General features: G+C 40.8%; 1 protein-coding gene across 1 annotated transcript in view; it reads right to left on the bottom strand.

The window, feature by feature from the left end:
• The window catches only part of FRZB (frizzled related protein), a 74,738-nt gene extending 61,354 nt beyond the window's left edge, over positions 1-13,384 (bottom strand). The window contains exon 1 of the mRNA XM_061135271.1: positions 12,907-13,384. The gene's annotated coding sequence lies outside the window, so the exon portion shown is untranslated. The remainder of the gene's footprint in view (positions 1-12,906) is intronic.
• Positions 13,385-17,008: the final 3,624 nt, after the last annotated feature.

Here is a 17,008-nt window from a genome sequence, read left to right as displayed (position 1 = left end):
CAGGCAGAATGAAGCTGAGGCGCTCAGAGTGGGCATGGGAAGATGCAGAAAAGAGGAACCAGCTGCTGCAGAGAGAAATGGAGGAGTTTCTTTTTCAACCATGGGAAGCTTGACTGTTGGGGCAAAAGGTGCCAGAGCGCCGAAGTAAAGGAGTGGGCAGAGTTCGCTTCTGCTGCGCGCTTGCACTCCCCAGCCTCCCACGGCCTCAGGAGGAGCCAGAGCCTCTGCAGCTGAACCTGGGCCTCAGTGGGGCTGCAGATCCAGCACAGGCTGGAGGGAGCAGTCCTCACACCCCATCAGGAGCCCGAGCCCCACAGGGGCTGGAACTGCTCAGGATCTGGAGGCTGCTCCCCCCTTGCAGGGTGTGGCAGGCATCAGAGTGGACAGTCCCATGACCGCCAAAATAGATGGCACCTGGGATACAAGTAGCTCACCAGGAATTTTCTGTATTCTTTATTAAGTTTGCTCTCAAAGCACTAAAAAGAAGAGAGAGTGAGCCCCACGAGAGGTGGGCCTTGTGCGGACTGAAGACCTAGACGGCTGTGTTCCTGACTACAGCAGAGCCAGGGCTTCATGTCTGGAGGGACAAATGGCCCTGAAGTGTTGGGGCCATAACTTGTCTGTGTAGCTCCTGAGACATTCAGGAGTACTTTGCTTCTCAGATGTGAAAGATTCCAGAACAGGGAAGCAGGGAGCTCTGGGAAAGAAAACAGTTTTTTTTAATGTTCATTCATTTGCTGATAGTGAAATAACAGACTCTCAGCTTTGTTAGCTGAGGAATTTCTAAAGGAGACACCTTTCTAGAAGAAATGGTGCATATTAAATCTTTCAAGAAGAAATAGAGTCCAATGCAAGTATTCATTTAAGAAATATTTTATACGTCATATGGTGTAATCATTCTTAACCTTTTCCCCAGCCTTTTTGAAAATCCGATGAACAATATGAATTAATTCTCTAGGAAAAAGCATACACACATGTAAGTGCAGGGCCTTTGTCACAAACTCCCTGAAGTGATGGCAGGAGAGATATTACCAAAACAGTGATGCAGAAAGCCCCACCCTCCATCCCCCAATAAAGATCAGCAATAAGCCAGCTCTCTGGGAACAGAAACAGCTCTGGAGAGCTCTGGAGTCCATTCAGCAAGGTAGGAGAGCAAAAATCCAAGAATAAGCTCACAAGGGAAAGAAAGGAGCTTCATTTGCCTGCATTATCCCATTCTTCAAGATAACATTACTCAGGGCCAGAAGAGAACTTCTAGAAAGAAAACAGGACAACCAGAAACAGTTCCCCTCACCAGGAAAGTAAGACTGGAGAGAGTGAGCAGCCACCTCCCCCAGCCTTCAGGGTACCTTACGAAGGTCCCATTTCAGTTTCACCCCCACCCAGAGACTGACAAAGCTGAGACACATACAAACAGTTAGGAACAAGGAAGAAAAGCAGTCATCATTTAAAGTGACTGTACTGGTGGCCAGCCCAGGCCTCTGGCTACATGAGTGCAAGATGCCAGCCTAGACCCCACAGCTTACATCCTCTTCCTCGAGTGTACTGCATATAGCCACTCCAGCTTTGTATTTGAACACCACTAGCCTGACACCTGTCACCAGTGTCCACCACAGTGTCCACATCCGATGGGGGACAATACAGCCACTGACGGGCATGCTGACACCCAAGGTCCCCATAACTGCTGGTGGTCTTAGATCAGGCCCTGTCTTCTGTCCCTGGCCTGCACACCCCCACCACACTACCTGTAGCTATTCCCTCTAGCTGTGCATCTGCATACTCCTGGCCTGACCTACAGTGCTGTCCTCCCCTGCAGTGGGGAGACTATGTAGTCACAGGAGAGCGTGCCAGCAGCCAGGGTCTCCTCCAGCCCTTGCTGCACACTCTGGCCCCCGCCACTAGATGTGTGTCTGCAGCTGAATCAAGCTTTTCCACAGGCACCTGCAGCAGGCAGGCATATGCACACTACTGGCTCTAGCCACCATCACCGTCTGGCCTGGTCACTAGCTGCTGGACCTGGAGGCATGACTGAGGACCCCAAGAGCTCGTGCAGCCACTGCAGCCTCCCACAGTGTTCCCAAGGACCACAGAGTTGTTCGTGTTGTGGACCTCAGGAGCATGAGTCGAAGAGACATCATGCACCCCTGAACCCACTGCCACCATGTGTCCCCACACTCGGTACCACTAGACCCAGGGACACAGTGCACTCCAACCCACAGGTGAAAGTCTTCCCCTGCTGAGATCAGTCCACGAGGTCTGGAAGAGGTGACTAGTTATTTAAATGTAGAGACATCTATGAAAGGCTACATGGGACCATAAAGAACCAGGGAATCATGACTCCATCAAAGGAACACAGCAGGCCATCAGTAACAAACCCCAAAGTAATGGAGATGCAAGAACTGCCCAATAAACAACTCAAAATAATTGTTCTAAAGATGCTCAGAGAACTATAAAAGAACACAGATATGTAATTCAACAGTATTAGGAAAACGACAGAAAAATAAAATGATAAGTTCAACAGAAAGATAGAAAACATAAAAATGAACCAAACAGAAATTTTGGAGCTGGAGAATACACTGAGGAAACTGAAGAATCCAATAGACAAATACACAGAAAGGAAATTCCATGAGACGAAGAGATTTCTCAGTACAGCCCTGACAGACCAGGAGAGAATGAAACCGTGTATACGAAGTGCTGAAAGAAGCTGCCAATCGAGAATAACTGACCCAGCAAAACTGCCCTTCAGAAATGACGTAGCTTCGCCACCATACCTAATTTACGAGATATGCTGAAAGGACTTCTTCAAGCTGAAATGAAAGGGTGATAATTAGTAACATGAAACATATGAAAATATGTTTATGCCACACTGGTTAAATTACACATATAGTCAAATTCAGAATACTCTAATACTATAACAGTATGTTAACTACTTAACTCTAATAGAAAAGATACTGGAAAAAAGTATTCTTAAAAAGTTATATTTAACAGTAATTTCTTAATGGATATACAATATAAAAAGATGTAAGCTGTGACATCAAAATGTAAAAGGGGGAGTAAAAGAGTTTTTGTAGGTGCTTGAAGCTAAACTGGTATCTATGTAGACTATTATATGTACAAGATGTTCTATGTCAGCCTCATGGTAGCCACAAAGCAAAAACCTACAGCATATTCATAAAAGATAAAGGGGGGATTTTTCCTGATGGCCTAGTGGTTAGGATACTCAGCTTTCACTGCCATGGCCCAACTTCAATCCCTAGTTGGGGAACTGAGATACTTTGAGCCATATGGCATGAGAGGTGCATGACCACCGCTTCAATCTTCTTAGCCATTATGGATCTGTTTAGTTTATTTTTTATAAGTCAGTCTTGATAGGCATATGTTTCTAAAAATCTACACATTTCTTCTAGGTTAGCCAATTTGTTGGCATATAACTATTCACAGTAATCTCTGGTTTACATGTATAAAGGAATATTATTCAGTCACAAGAAAGAAGAAAGTGCTGCCATTTGTGACAACATGGATGAAGCTTGAGAGCATTATGCTAAGCAAAACACATCAGAAAAAGACAAATACTGTATGATATCACTTACATGTGGAATCTAAAAAAGCTAAAGGCATAGACACAGAGATTAAAATAGTGATTACCAGGCAATGATGGGGACAGGGCAAAGGGGAGATGTTGATCAAAAGGTACAAACTTCCACTTATAAGATGAATAAATTCTGGGAATCTAATGATTAATTATATTGTATTATGTAGTTGAAAGCTGCTAAGAGAGTAGATCTTAAAGTTCTCACCACAAAAAAGAAATGATAATTATAGGACATGATGGAGATGATAGCTAATATTCTGGCAGTGATCATTTTGCATATATTTGCAACATTTAAGTGTATCAAACCAATACTTCTTACACCTGAAACTTACATCACTATACTCAATAAAGCTGGGGGGAAAAGACTTTATTGAGTTAAAAAAACGTATTTCAGGGGAAACCTTCCCTCATGTACTCTTTTATAACTGCCTGGATAAATTTGAGACAGTTATACTTTTTTCAGTTTAAGTTTTCATAATTGTATTAGCAATAATTTATACCCTTTCTGACAACCCACTTGAAGATGACTCTTGCATTATTTATGCATTTTTCACAAGACTTTTCATGTCTTTGAATTCTTATAACTGGAATAAGAAATGCAAACAAATTAGCAAATGTACTCAGCCCTTGAAAGCTTGAGACATCTGAGTAGTTACAGTATCACCTATATCACGAAAAATTCCTTTTATTCAAAAAAACTGCTAAAACTCAGAGGGTTGCAGTATTCTCAACACAGAATCAACTGGAAAAGAAAATGTAGACCACTTTTAAATGTCTTTGATGTTCACAAACCAGGGGGATTTTTTGATATGAGAAAAATACACATTTGCTTTTAAGGCAACATATTGCCTATTATGCATTAATGAACTGACTTCAACAAAGACTATCTTATCTGTGGCTTAAAACTGACCACTATAAACAGCCACTAGAGTGCTGTCTTTGCTACTGCCAAAAAAGATGTCCAAATATTTTCAGCTAAAATGCCAGCAAAGATCAAAGAGGATTCACACTAGTTCTCCACATGCCCATGAGACACAAATGCCATTTTTTAGCACATTATAACAATTCTGTCGTATTCTTTTCCAATGACCTGTAAAAAATTATGCATTTTTGTTGTTGTTTAGTTGCTAAGTTGTGTCCGACTTTGTGACTCCATGAACTGCAGCCTGCCAGACTTCCCTGTCGTTCAGTATATCCCAGAGTTTGCTCAACTCATGTCCCTCGAGTTGGTGATGCCATCCAACCATCTCATCCTCTGTTGCCCACTTCTGCTCCTGCCCTCAATCTTTCCCAGCATCAGGGTATTTTCCAATGAGTCAGCTCTTTGCATCACATGGCCAAAGTACTGGAGTTTCAGCTTCAGCATCAGTCCTTCGAATGAATATTCAGGACCGATTTCCTTTAGGATTGACTGGTTTGATCTCCGTGCAGTCCAAGGGACTCTCAAGAGTCTTCTCCAGTACCACAGTTCAAAAGCATCAATTCTTTAGCATTCAGCATTGTTTATGGTCCAACTCTCACATCCATACATGACTACTAGAAAAACCATAGGTTTGACTATATAGACCTTTGTCAGCAAAGTGTTGTCTCTGCTTTTTAAAATGCTATATAGGTTTTCACAGCTTTTCTTCCAAAGAGCAAGCATCTTTCAATTTTGTGGATGCAGTCATCATACCCAGTGATCTTGGAGCCCAAGGAAATAAAATCAGCCACTGTTTCTACTTTTTACCCCATCTATTTCCCATGAAGTGATAGGACTGGATGCCATGATCTTAGTTTCTTGAATGTTGAGTTTTAAGCCAGCTTTTTCACGCTCCTCTTTCACCTTCATCAAGAGATTCCTCTTCAGTTGCTCTTCACTTTCTGCCATAAGGGTGGTATCATTTGAATACTGAGGTTGTTGATATTTCTCCTGGCAATCTTGATTCCAACTTGAGCTTCATCCAGCCTGGCATTTCACATGATGTACTTGGCACAGGAGTTAAATAAGCAAGGTGACAATATACAGCTTTCCATGTTCCTTTCCCAAGTTTGAACCAGCCCATTGTTCCATGTATGATTCTAACTGGTGCTTCTTGACCTGCATACAGATTTCTCAGGAGGCAGGTGAGATGGTCTGGTATTTCCATCTCTTTAAGAATTTTCCACAGATTGTTGTGATCCACAAAGCTTTAGTGTAGTCAATGAAGCAGAAGTAGATGCTTTTTTCTGGAATTCCCTCACTTTCTTCATGATCCAATGAATGACAGCAATTTGATCTCTGGTTCCTCTGCCTTTTCTAAATCCAGCTTGTACATCTAGTAGTTCTCAGTTCATGTATGGCTAAAGCCTAGCTTTAAGGATTTTGAGCATTATCTTGCTTGCATGTGAATTGAGTACAAATGTGCAGTAGTTTGAACATTCTTTGGCATTGCCCTTCTGTGAGATTGGAAAGAAAACTGACCTTTTCCAGTCCTGTGGCCATTGCTGAGTTTTCCAAATATTGAGTACAACACTTTAACAGAACCATCTTTTAGGATTTGAAATAGTTCAGCTGGAATTCCATCACCTCCACTAGTTTTGTTCATAGTAATTCTTTCTAAGGCCCATTTCACTTTACACTCCAGGATGTCAGGCTCTAGGTGAGTGACCACAACATAATGGTTATCTTGGTCATTAAGACCTTTTTTGCGTAGTTCTTCCATGTATTCTTGCCACCTCTTCTTAACCTTTTCTGCTTCTGTTAGGTCCTTGCAGTTTCTGTCCTATATTGTGCTCATTTTTGCATGAAATGTTCCCTTGGTATCTCAGTCTTCTTGAAGAGATCGCTATTCTTTTCCATTCTATTGTTTTCCTCTATTTCTTTGCACTGATCACTTAAGAAGGCTTTCTTATCTCTCCTTGCTATTCTCTGGAACTCTGCATTCAGTAGGGTGTATCTTTCCCTTTGTCCTTTGCCTTTCTCTTCTCTCCTTTTCTTGGCTATTTGGAAGGTCTCCTCAGACAATCACTTTGCCTTCCTGCTTTCTTTTTCTTGGGGATGGTTTTGGTCACTACCTCCTGTACAATGTTATGAACCTCCATCCATAGTTCTTTAGGCTCTCTATCAGATCTAGTCCCTTGAATCTATTCATCACCCCCACTGTATTATCATAAAAGGTTTGATTTAGGTTATACCTGTACCTGAATGACCTAGTGGTTTTCCCTTTTTTCTTTTTCAATTTAAGCCTGAATTTGGCAATAAGGAGCTCAGGATCTGAGCCACAGTTAGCTTCAGGTCTTGTTTTTGCTGACTGTATATAGAGTTTCTCCATCTTCAGCTGCAAAGAATATAACCAACCTGATTTTGGTACTGACCAGCTGGTGATGTCCATGTGCAGAGTTGTTTCTTGTGTTGTTGAGAGAGGATGTTTGTTATGACCAGTGTGTTCTCTTGGCAAAACGGTTAGCCTTTGCCCTGCTTCATTTTATGCTCCAGGCCAAACTTGCCCGTTATTCCAGATCTCTCTTGACTTTTACATTCCAATCCTAAAATGTTCACTCTTACCATCTCCTGTTTAACCACGTCCAGTTTACCTTGATTCATGGACTTAATATTCCAGGTTCCTATGCTATAAATTTCTTTACAACATTGGTCTTTTAATTTCACCACCAGACACATCCACAATTGGGTGTTGTTTCTGCTTTGGCCCAGTCTCTTCCCTCTTTCTGGAGCTATTTCTCTGTTCTTCCCCAGTAGCATATTGGACACCTACTGACCTGGGGGGCTCATCTTTCGGTGTCATATCTCTTTGCCTTTTCTACTGTTCATAGGGTTCTTGAGGCAAGAATACTGGGATAGTTTGTCATTCCCTTCTCCATTTGTCAGAACTCTCCGCCATGATCTGTCCATTTTGGGTGGCCCTGCATGGCATGGCTCATGTATTTGAGGGAGGTACTATTTTTGTGGCATAAGACAGAAGATATGAATTGGGAAAGGTACAATTTAGTAAGTTCAGTGATCTATTGTTACAAGTTAATATACTTTTTTCTCATTCTATGGAGTTAGAAATTCTTGGCCAATTAGCCAGAATACAGATGAAACTTGAATGTTACAGTGCAATTTGATAAAATACTTATCACTCCTTAGTCACCTGAATAAATAATATATATGCTAACAGTTACAGTTTTCCACTTTTGTTATGCATGCCTTCTACCAAATTAAAATATGTGCTCTAGAACAATATTGTAGCCAGATCTCAAAAATAAAGGGAGGAAAGAAAAGAAAGAAGGAAGGAATGGAGAGAGGAAGGAAGGGAAGTCCAGCCCAGGCTGAATTCTATTTAAGTGTAATTTATTTTCTTTGCTTATCTCACACTCATTTTCTAATGCATTTGCATATCTATAATCACAGAAGAAGGGAGCCCTCATTAGGAGTATCTCTCCAAGATGAAGCTGTTAGTAGGGCAGGTCACCAGACCAGTTAAACTATATTTTTAGTTTGGCTTTTATGATTCTACCTCTAGTATTTGGTATATAGTAGGTATTTTTAAAGAATATTGATTGAACCACTGCTAGGATATGACATAATAAATTGTTTCTTTTAATTTTAGAATTATGTGGGATGGAGAAGGAAAATAGAGGGAGATGAAATAATAGTTGCTGAAGTTTGGGACTCTGGAAAGATATAATTCTCCAGGGAGGAGTAGAATCAAAGCTGGAAATTTGTTTAATTTCCCTACTCAAGCATTACTTTGAACATTTATCAATCTTTGAAAGATTTTTCAGCTAAAACAGAAAATGAGTATATAATTTCTCAGAAACCCACTGTCCCCCATAATCACTGTTGGGGATACTGTGCATTTAAAAAGTGCCACAGGGCTTCCCTGGTGGTCCAGGGGTTAGGAATTCGCCTGCCAATGCAGGGGACATGAGTTTGATCCCCGGTCTGGGAGGATTCCACACGCCACGGGGCAACTAAACCTGTGCACTGCAACTGCTAAGCCTGCGCTCCCACAGCCCAAGTCCCACAAGAGAAGCCACTACATGAGAAGCCCGCACACCGCAACCAGAGTAGCCCCACTGCCACAACCACAGACCACCTGTGAACAGCGGCCAAGAACCAATGCAGTCACGTAGTAAATAACATTAAAATAAAAAGTAAAACGTGCCACAGTACCTTCTCCTTTTCTGATTTTCTGTAGAACTTAAGCTATTTAGAACTACATGAAGGGCTCTATTAATTTCAAGACTGAATATGTAAGGATACACACTCCTCTGTAATACATTTCTCCCTCAGAAAATACACTGTAAGGAGGAAATGGCTGATGGCTAGACAGATGTTACAGAAAGCTTGTGGTAGAGATGGCCTTTGTTTCTTGTTGGCAGCAAGTAATTATGTTAGAGGGCTTCTCTGGTGGCTCAGCTGGTAAAGAATCCACCTGCAATGCGGCAGACAGGGGTTCAATACCTGGGTTGGGAAGATCCCCTGGAGCAGTGAATGGCTACCCACCCCAGTATTCTGACCTGGAGAAGTCCATGGATTGTATAGTCCATGGGGTCGCAAAGAGTCAAGTGAACAAGTCTACCTGGGTGTTCCCCACCCCACCCCATAGGAATACAGGTACTTCTTAAGGTGTCCTCCTTCTCACTGCAGAGAGAATTAAACTCATTATGAGGGTTCACCCTGTGCAAACTTTTCATGAACTTTCACCTCAATGGAACAACGAGGCTAATATACAAAGCAAAGCAGAATTCCTACCAGAGGGTTACCTAGCATAGCCTGAGGGACTCAGCAGCTGTTCTTAAAACACCACATCTATCTTCTCACTGTCACATTCTGCAGAATCAATGTGCAGACTATTTTTCCAGAAGACAATATATTGAGTTGTGTGGGCTTTCAGATGGAAGTCATGGTATTGCCAGCAACCGTTGGACTTAGGCTTTGATATGACAAGAATAGCAGCACTCACTGGAGAGGTCATCAGCTGCTTCCTCTAAACACTTTCTGGGTGCTGTGACCTCCGGCATCAGAGGCATTTATTCTTCAAGGGTATTTGGCTGTCTTGGAAGCAAATGAGCCTGGTCGGTCCTCACTGTGTGATCAGTTGCCAAGGGAATTAATTGCCAGTGCAATCTTGAGACTAGATGTGAAGTTATACTGATAGGATAACATTTCAAGGTCTACTAATCCTTGTGCATAGTGACATGAGAAGTGACATCAGACCAGCTTGAGTATGGGAGGTATTTCTGAAAAGGGATAAGATTACAATTAAGTGTCTCAAAGCTCCTGCCTCTTTTATGAAGTACCGACTCTAGCTAGAGGTCAGTCACCACACTGAAAGGATCATTTCTCTATTTCAGGACAGTGACCTGAGCAGTCACTCTGTAATTTCTCTGACGGTCCCTCTTCTTTGTCCTTGGTGTGTGCATGCTAAGTCACTTCAGTCATGTCCGACTCTGTATAGGACTATACTCTATAGGACTATAGCCTACCAGACTCTTCTGTCCATGGGATTCTCCAGGCAAGAATACTGGAGTGGGTTGCCATGCCCTCCTCCGGGGGATCATCTGACCCAGGGATTGAACCCCTGTGTCTTACGTCTCCTGAGTTGGCAGGCAGGTTCTTTACCACAAGCGCCACCTGGATAACTCCTTCGTCCTTGGAATTTTACTTAATTTCTAAATAAAAAGAACATTTTTTTTCCTATAACATGGAACACCTTTTTGATATTCTGCCAGTGCTCCCACTCTCATGCCTATTTATAGAAGAAGCTCAGATTCCTCACCTTCTCCCCAAAATACCCTGGACACATGAGTCACCTCATTAGGAGAAATCACAGAAACCCCTTTTTTGTGTCACCATTGAGCTACCTCTGTTCTGGGTGTGAGAAACCCCCACCTACTGTAACTAATAATGCTGTGTTCCTCCATAAGAATAAAGAGAAAAAAAAACTACTTGCGCCCATCATAAAGCAAAGAGCATCATTAGCAATGAAGGTCTGTAGTATCTGTCTAGCCAACAGTCTTTTCTATCTGACAGCATATTTTCTGAAGGCTAGACAGGGTTGGGGGTATGACTAAACTGAAAGATGAAATAAACATGGACCCTGACCTTAAGGCTTTTCCGGAATAAAGAAGACACAGGCATGTAACAAATACACTGTGATTCAGTAAATAATAAAGTAAGTAAATAATAAAGGTACCTACAAGGTTAAAAAGAGAGAATGATGTGCTAAGGAAAGGGAGGTGATGAATATAAGAGACAGACATAAGAAAAAAACAGGCTTTCAATGAGCAGTTGTTGAAATTGTTTTAGATGTTGCAATGATATTTGAAAATACAAGCTTTACATCTGTTGTGTGTAGTATACAAAAATACAGTATAAAGTATTACAGTATAGAGCAGATTGAGAAATTTTTTTTTCCCATTTAAGACAATGTAATGACTTTCAAACCAGAGCTGGAATTTAACCTGACACAAAAACATCTATTCTCATGAACGTAAATTGTGACATTACACTATTCCTAAAAAAGTGAGGAACTCTCAGAAGGCAATTTTATAAGAAGCAAAACCAAATAGCCTAATAATATCAGAGAAATAACCACTATTAACTGAATTCCTGTGTGGCAGGCTCCAATCTCATTGATTTATATACCTAATCTTGTTTAATTCTCACAACAGCTCTTACAATAGTTACTAACCTCATTCTACATTTAAGGATACAAAATCAGAAGAGTCGAAGCAATTGATCTATAAGTGAGAGTTGGATTCAAATTTCATTAATTTGACAACATGGTATCATACCTCACACATCAACCCGTAAAATCCTACCAAGAACCAGTGAATGCCCATGATGATTAAGACCATCTGAAGCAGTATCACTCAGCACAAAGAGCACCGTTCCAGGAATCACGAAGACAGCATTCTAGCTCCAGGCTTTTTCTGTGCAACTTTGGTATAATTACTTAACCCTTGAGTAGTTTGAAGTAGCTAATTTCTAAGGCTCTGTCTAGGTAAAAAGACTAAAATGCTCCTTTATTATAACCACTGCTACATAATGGATTTTTCACTCAAGTACTATATTAGCTATTATTTTGAAGATAAGGTCATCTTTCATACATGCAGAACCATTTAATGAGTCACGTTTACAGAGTTCCCTACACTAAGTGTAATGCTAGGCTAAATGCTGAATATTCCAAGGTAGGATCTCACTTCTATAGTTGGGTTAGCGTCACAAAGTCACTAAAATATAATTTTTCTTAACATAGAAAGTATTAACACTATGTGAGCTTGAGCCTCAAAATGAAAATGAGTATTTTCAAAATTGGTAAATGCGACATACTATCTATTACATATTGGAGAGGCAGGGGAGCAGGAAGACAGACTAAGAAAGAAATTAGGGTTGGGAGAGTTTAAACTATGAAGGATCAGAGAGAAAGTGTAGAGGTAAACTCTGCCATGAAGGACAGAAAGTGGGCATGTATCCTCAAGCTCACTGTTCTTTACACAAAAAAATGTTTTTCACTATTTTGGGAAAGTGCACAATATAGCAGAAGTAGAGGCAATAACTGATGCCTTTGCACTGTGGTGCTGGAGAAGACTCTGGAGAGTCCCTTGGACAGCAAGGAGATCAAACCAGTCAATCTTAAAGGAAATCAACCCTGAATATTCATTCGAAGCACTGATGCTGAAGCTGGAGCGCCAATACTTTGGCCACCTGATGTGAAGAGCTGACTCATTGGAAAAGACCCTGATGCTGGGAAAGACTGAAGGCAGGAAGAGAAGGGGACGACAAAGGACGAGATGGTTGGATGGCATCACTGACTCAATGGGCATGAGTTTGAGCAAACTCTGGGAGATGGTGAAGGACAGGGAAGCCTGGCATGCTGCAGTCCATGGGGTTGCAGAGTCAGACAAGACTGAGCGACAGAACAACAAATAGGCAAGAAATCCAACAGCCACCACTGAAAAATTTTAATTATTAGTACTGTCACCCAAATAACTTTGTGACACCTGGGCCAGGGATTTAAAGCTGTGAGACAGCTTTCCATTTGTTTATGAAAATTCAGAAAATAATCCCTACTAAGTAATTTGGTTTTAGAGATCAAATGAGATAACTAAAGAACATGAAGATGCCTAGCATTGAGTGACACAGTGTAAGCACTGAGTAAGGGTTATTCTTCTGCTCCTTGAGCTGCAGTTAAACTGGTGTAGCTTTAAATACTTTTGGATTTAAAAAGAAAAAAAGCCCACTCATATATGAGAGATAATGCAAAGATGAGAGTACAGCTCTGGGCCAGATTTAAATCCTGGCCCTGCCACTTCCTTGCAGCGTTGAGTGCCAGGTTACTCACCTTGACTGAGCTTCTGTTGCTGGTAAATGAGAGTCATCATCATGCAGGGTTACTGTGAGAGCAAAATGAGTGACATAGAGAATTAAATTAGATAAAACTTATACACTGCAGTATCTGGGAAATGGGGATCTCTCAGGAAACATTAGCTCTCTATTACCCTAGCCCAAATTTTCAGTTTGGACAAAGCCCCTATTAACAGTTAAGGTCAAATTTTCTCTTGGCTCCCACCTCAAGTTTTGCCAGCTGGGCCTTGCTTCAGCTGCACACAAGGGCCCTTGTACATTTATGACTGAAGGTAAGAACTAGGAATGAACTAAAGTCCAGCTTCTGCCTCAGAACTTGTACATGATCTGCTCCACCTTAGGCCCTGGCAAGGTTTAACCGTTGAACGCCTCCTCCAGTCTGCTTTGTGGCACCCAGAGCTTGCGTAGAATCAATCACTATGTGATTACACAAGGTTATGGTCATACTTAATTAGCATGGCATCTCTATTTATAATTAATCTTTGAATGTTCTCTTTCAAATAAACATTTTAGATGTAACTTGGAGTGAAAATTTCCCCATGTGCTTTACATGTTGAATTCTATCCATCAGTTTAAGCATGAATTTGCCTTTAGAATACAAGTATTTCCTATGTGATACTTGCTGTAAAGATCCTCTTTCTGCTGCAGAGAAGATGCTGAAATTGGAGTGAATGTGCATGCAACTAAAAACAATATGTAACTTGAAATTCAGAAGCCATATTTTTATCTTGATAGCCAGTCACATCACTTCATTGCCACATTTCTAGAACCTACATTTACTGATAATTGTTTTCTCAATCAAATGTGTGATGCAATAAATCCATGCAAAAAACACTAGAAAAAATAAACATGGCATCATATTTTAGGTTTGTTTTTGAAAACATTATCCAATAGTGCAGTTTCAGTCTGTGAGAATAACAAAATTTTATCACCACTGACCCCCAAAACTTTAAATCCAGGAGTTAAAGAGGAACTGCTGTTAACTTACTAATGGAGTTAATGATGTGATAGCAGATTAATCATGAGTTGGTCTCTGCTGTATAGTTGACAGTGACTATTTAATACCTTAAATAAGTAGTTTAACTTGAGGGTGGGGGCAATTGGGCAGTTGACAAAACTGAGAAATTAACGATTCTGAACTACAATTTTTAAATGCAATTGATGTAACAAAATATAATTGTGGAGTAAAAATTAGTCATGTATTTTAGAACTTGTATCCTATGCTGGAACTTTTTAACTTTGGTCTTTGCCAAATATTAATTTCAAGACTCAATCACTGACCTTTTGGTCAATATGTGAACTATGAATGTGACTCAGCCATATACCACAGTTAAGACATGGCAGTCATCAAGGTTGCATGCCCCACACAGTCCCATCTCCAGCTCACTTGCTTTCCAGGTTTGTGAATCTCATGTGAGAGGCTGACCAGAACCTACACCAAGAACTTGTCTATCCATCTTACTTCCGAAAAGAAAGAAGTAGAAAGATAAGGGTCAAGGTGTGTGCACTTAATCAGAAATGACATATGGCCCTTTATGGCTAGGTTCCTGACTAGATTGCTAATTTATCTTATTTTGTTATTTCAGGTCAGAATGACAGGCTGAAAACTTTTCTTGGAAATGCAACATTTCAGTTAGGCATGCTTGAAATGTTAACTACAGCAATGGGTACAGAAAGTTCAGCTCATACAAGAAAGAATGCAATTTAATATACTTAAAGCAACTTTCCACTCTGAAAATAACACAAGAGCAGAGTCAATAAATATTTTTCAATAGGACCAAATAACTCGATTAAAACATTTAAGATTTCAAACTGATTCTTTTCCCAAAGGGGGAGAAAGAGGTCATAGTGTACCTTTAGAAAAAAGAGAGCAAGGTGTCTATTTTGAAATTCAGGCCAAGACAATCAAATGAAATGATAGTTCATGCCCAAGTGACTGTAAAAAAGGGATGAAGAACATATATGAGTTACACTACTTTAAGGATTATTCATTCACAATTCTTTACAAATAACACAGATGAAATATCCCAGAGCCAAGTCATTATAATAGAAAGGTGGACATGATTTCATGCACATTAACTAGTAGATTATGGTTCACTGTCTGATAGAACTTGAGCTTGGTTTAGAAAACCTGATGGTATATAATAGACTTTTATCACTCTCATATCAATGACACAGCATCAGTAAGTTCAGTTCATTTCCTTCTTCATAACCTACTTGTCTTGATTAGATCTGTAAACTCTTAATACACAATCAAAGAACAAAGCAAGACAGGCAGACCAGAGAAAGGAAAAGCTCTAGCTAGCCAAGTTAGGCTTGTCAAGCTCTCCTTGTGACAGAAATACTAATTTGTATACTTCTACTTCTCATGTATGCAAAGTTTGTTTTTGCCTTCTGGGGCTTTACCTTCACTGTTCTGTCCATTTCCGGTTTCTTTTCATCCTTTTATAGAGGCCTTCCCAGATGACACTTTCTAAAGTGGTGCCTGCAAGCAACTCTTTCACTCCACTGCTCATCATCCCGTATATTTCCCTATCACCGTCAGAAGTTTCCTCCTTTTCCATCCATCATCGTTAAGATGAGAACTTAAGTGGAAACTGCAAACTTCTTTATTTTGCTATTATACCCAGGAATCTATATATATTTGCTGGATGAATTAATTAGCAGAAAAGAAGTAAATGATTAGGAACAGTGCCAATGACTAACTGGAGAATCCAAGATGGAAGTCATGGGAAGCCTGTGTGTCAAGTTCCATGGTTACCTCTTGTAAAGAAAAGGAAGGGAAAATTAAAGAGATAAACTGAATAAACTAAAGGAACAGGAGTCTAACAGAAAGGAAGGAACACCTTATTTTAACTCTAAGGTACTGTTTTAATGTGAAAAGTGTTGCTCAGTCATATCCAACTTTCTGCAACCTATGCCTGCCAAGCCCCTCTTTTCGGGTCACAAAGGGTCAGACATTACTGAGCAACCACTTTCACTTTTCACTGTTTTAATAACCGAGGAAACACAAAGACTTCGTAAGGGTATTGCTACTTTAAACTACATTATCTCATCTGGCCAATACTTGGGCTTCCCTGGTAGCTCAGCCGGTAAAGAATCCGCCTGCAACACAGGAGGCCTTGGTTTGATTCCTGGGTCGAGAAGATCCCAAGGAGAGGGAATAGACTACCCACTCCAGTATTCTTGGGCTTCCCTGGTGGTTCAGATGGTAAAGAATCCAACCCGCAATGCAGGAGACCCTGTGTGATCCCTGGGTTAGGAACATCCCCTAGAGGAGGGCATGGCAATCCACGCCAGTATTCTTGCTTGGAGAATCCCCATGGACAGAGGAGCCTAGTGGGCTACAGTCCACGGGGTCGTAGAGTCAGACATAACGGAGCGACTAAGCACAGCACAGCATCAGCCAGTACTTACTCAGCTGCATCAGACTCACAACTATCACCACAGCACTGTGCCAGTTACAACCCAGAAAGCCAGGTTCTGACTTAATTTTCTGGACTCAATCTTTCTTTAACTCTAAGTTTCCAACTGTCTTTTCTCCTGAGTAAATACCAGAGCCCTAGTCCGATGGTGGTGAGCATCCAATATTTTACTATTTGGGGCGGGGGCGGGGGGGGGAGGCGGTAGTTTAAGAAACTGGCAACACTAGCATGAGAGAACCAACAGTTGATTAAATTATGACTTAAACCAGTACAAAGTTCACTCTAGGATCCTGGAAGGCAGGGGCAATCTCTTTCATCCTCGACAGTTCAGACATGTACTCTCAAACTGACTGAACAGAGGACACTCTGTGATCAGAAATCCTGCATTAGCTCTATCTAAAAAATAGGCAGTGACTACAGTACATACAGATAAGATGGATTAACGACAGCTAAGGAGTGATTTCCTTTCATGACACTTAATATATGATTTAATTTCTATTTCCTTTGAATATTTAATAATAAAATGGCCACTTTACCTAGGTTCCAAAGTATTCTGTAAAAAGGGAACTTTCCAAAAAATGAAGTCTGTGCTGGAATGAATGATAGAAACACAAATTCAGCAAGCACATTAAAATATAAAGAGCTTTACAAGTT

This window comes from Dama dama, chromosome 33, assembly GCF_033118175.1.
Source record: "Dama dama isolate Ldn47 chromosome 33, ASM3311817v1, whole genome shotgun sequence".
NCBI classification, from domain to species: Eukaryota; Metazoa; Chordata; class Mammalia; order Artiodactyla; family Cervidae; genus Dama; species Dama dama.
Note: the sequence above shows the minus strand (reverse complement) of the source record. Positions and strands in the feature narration are given on the sequence as shown.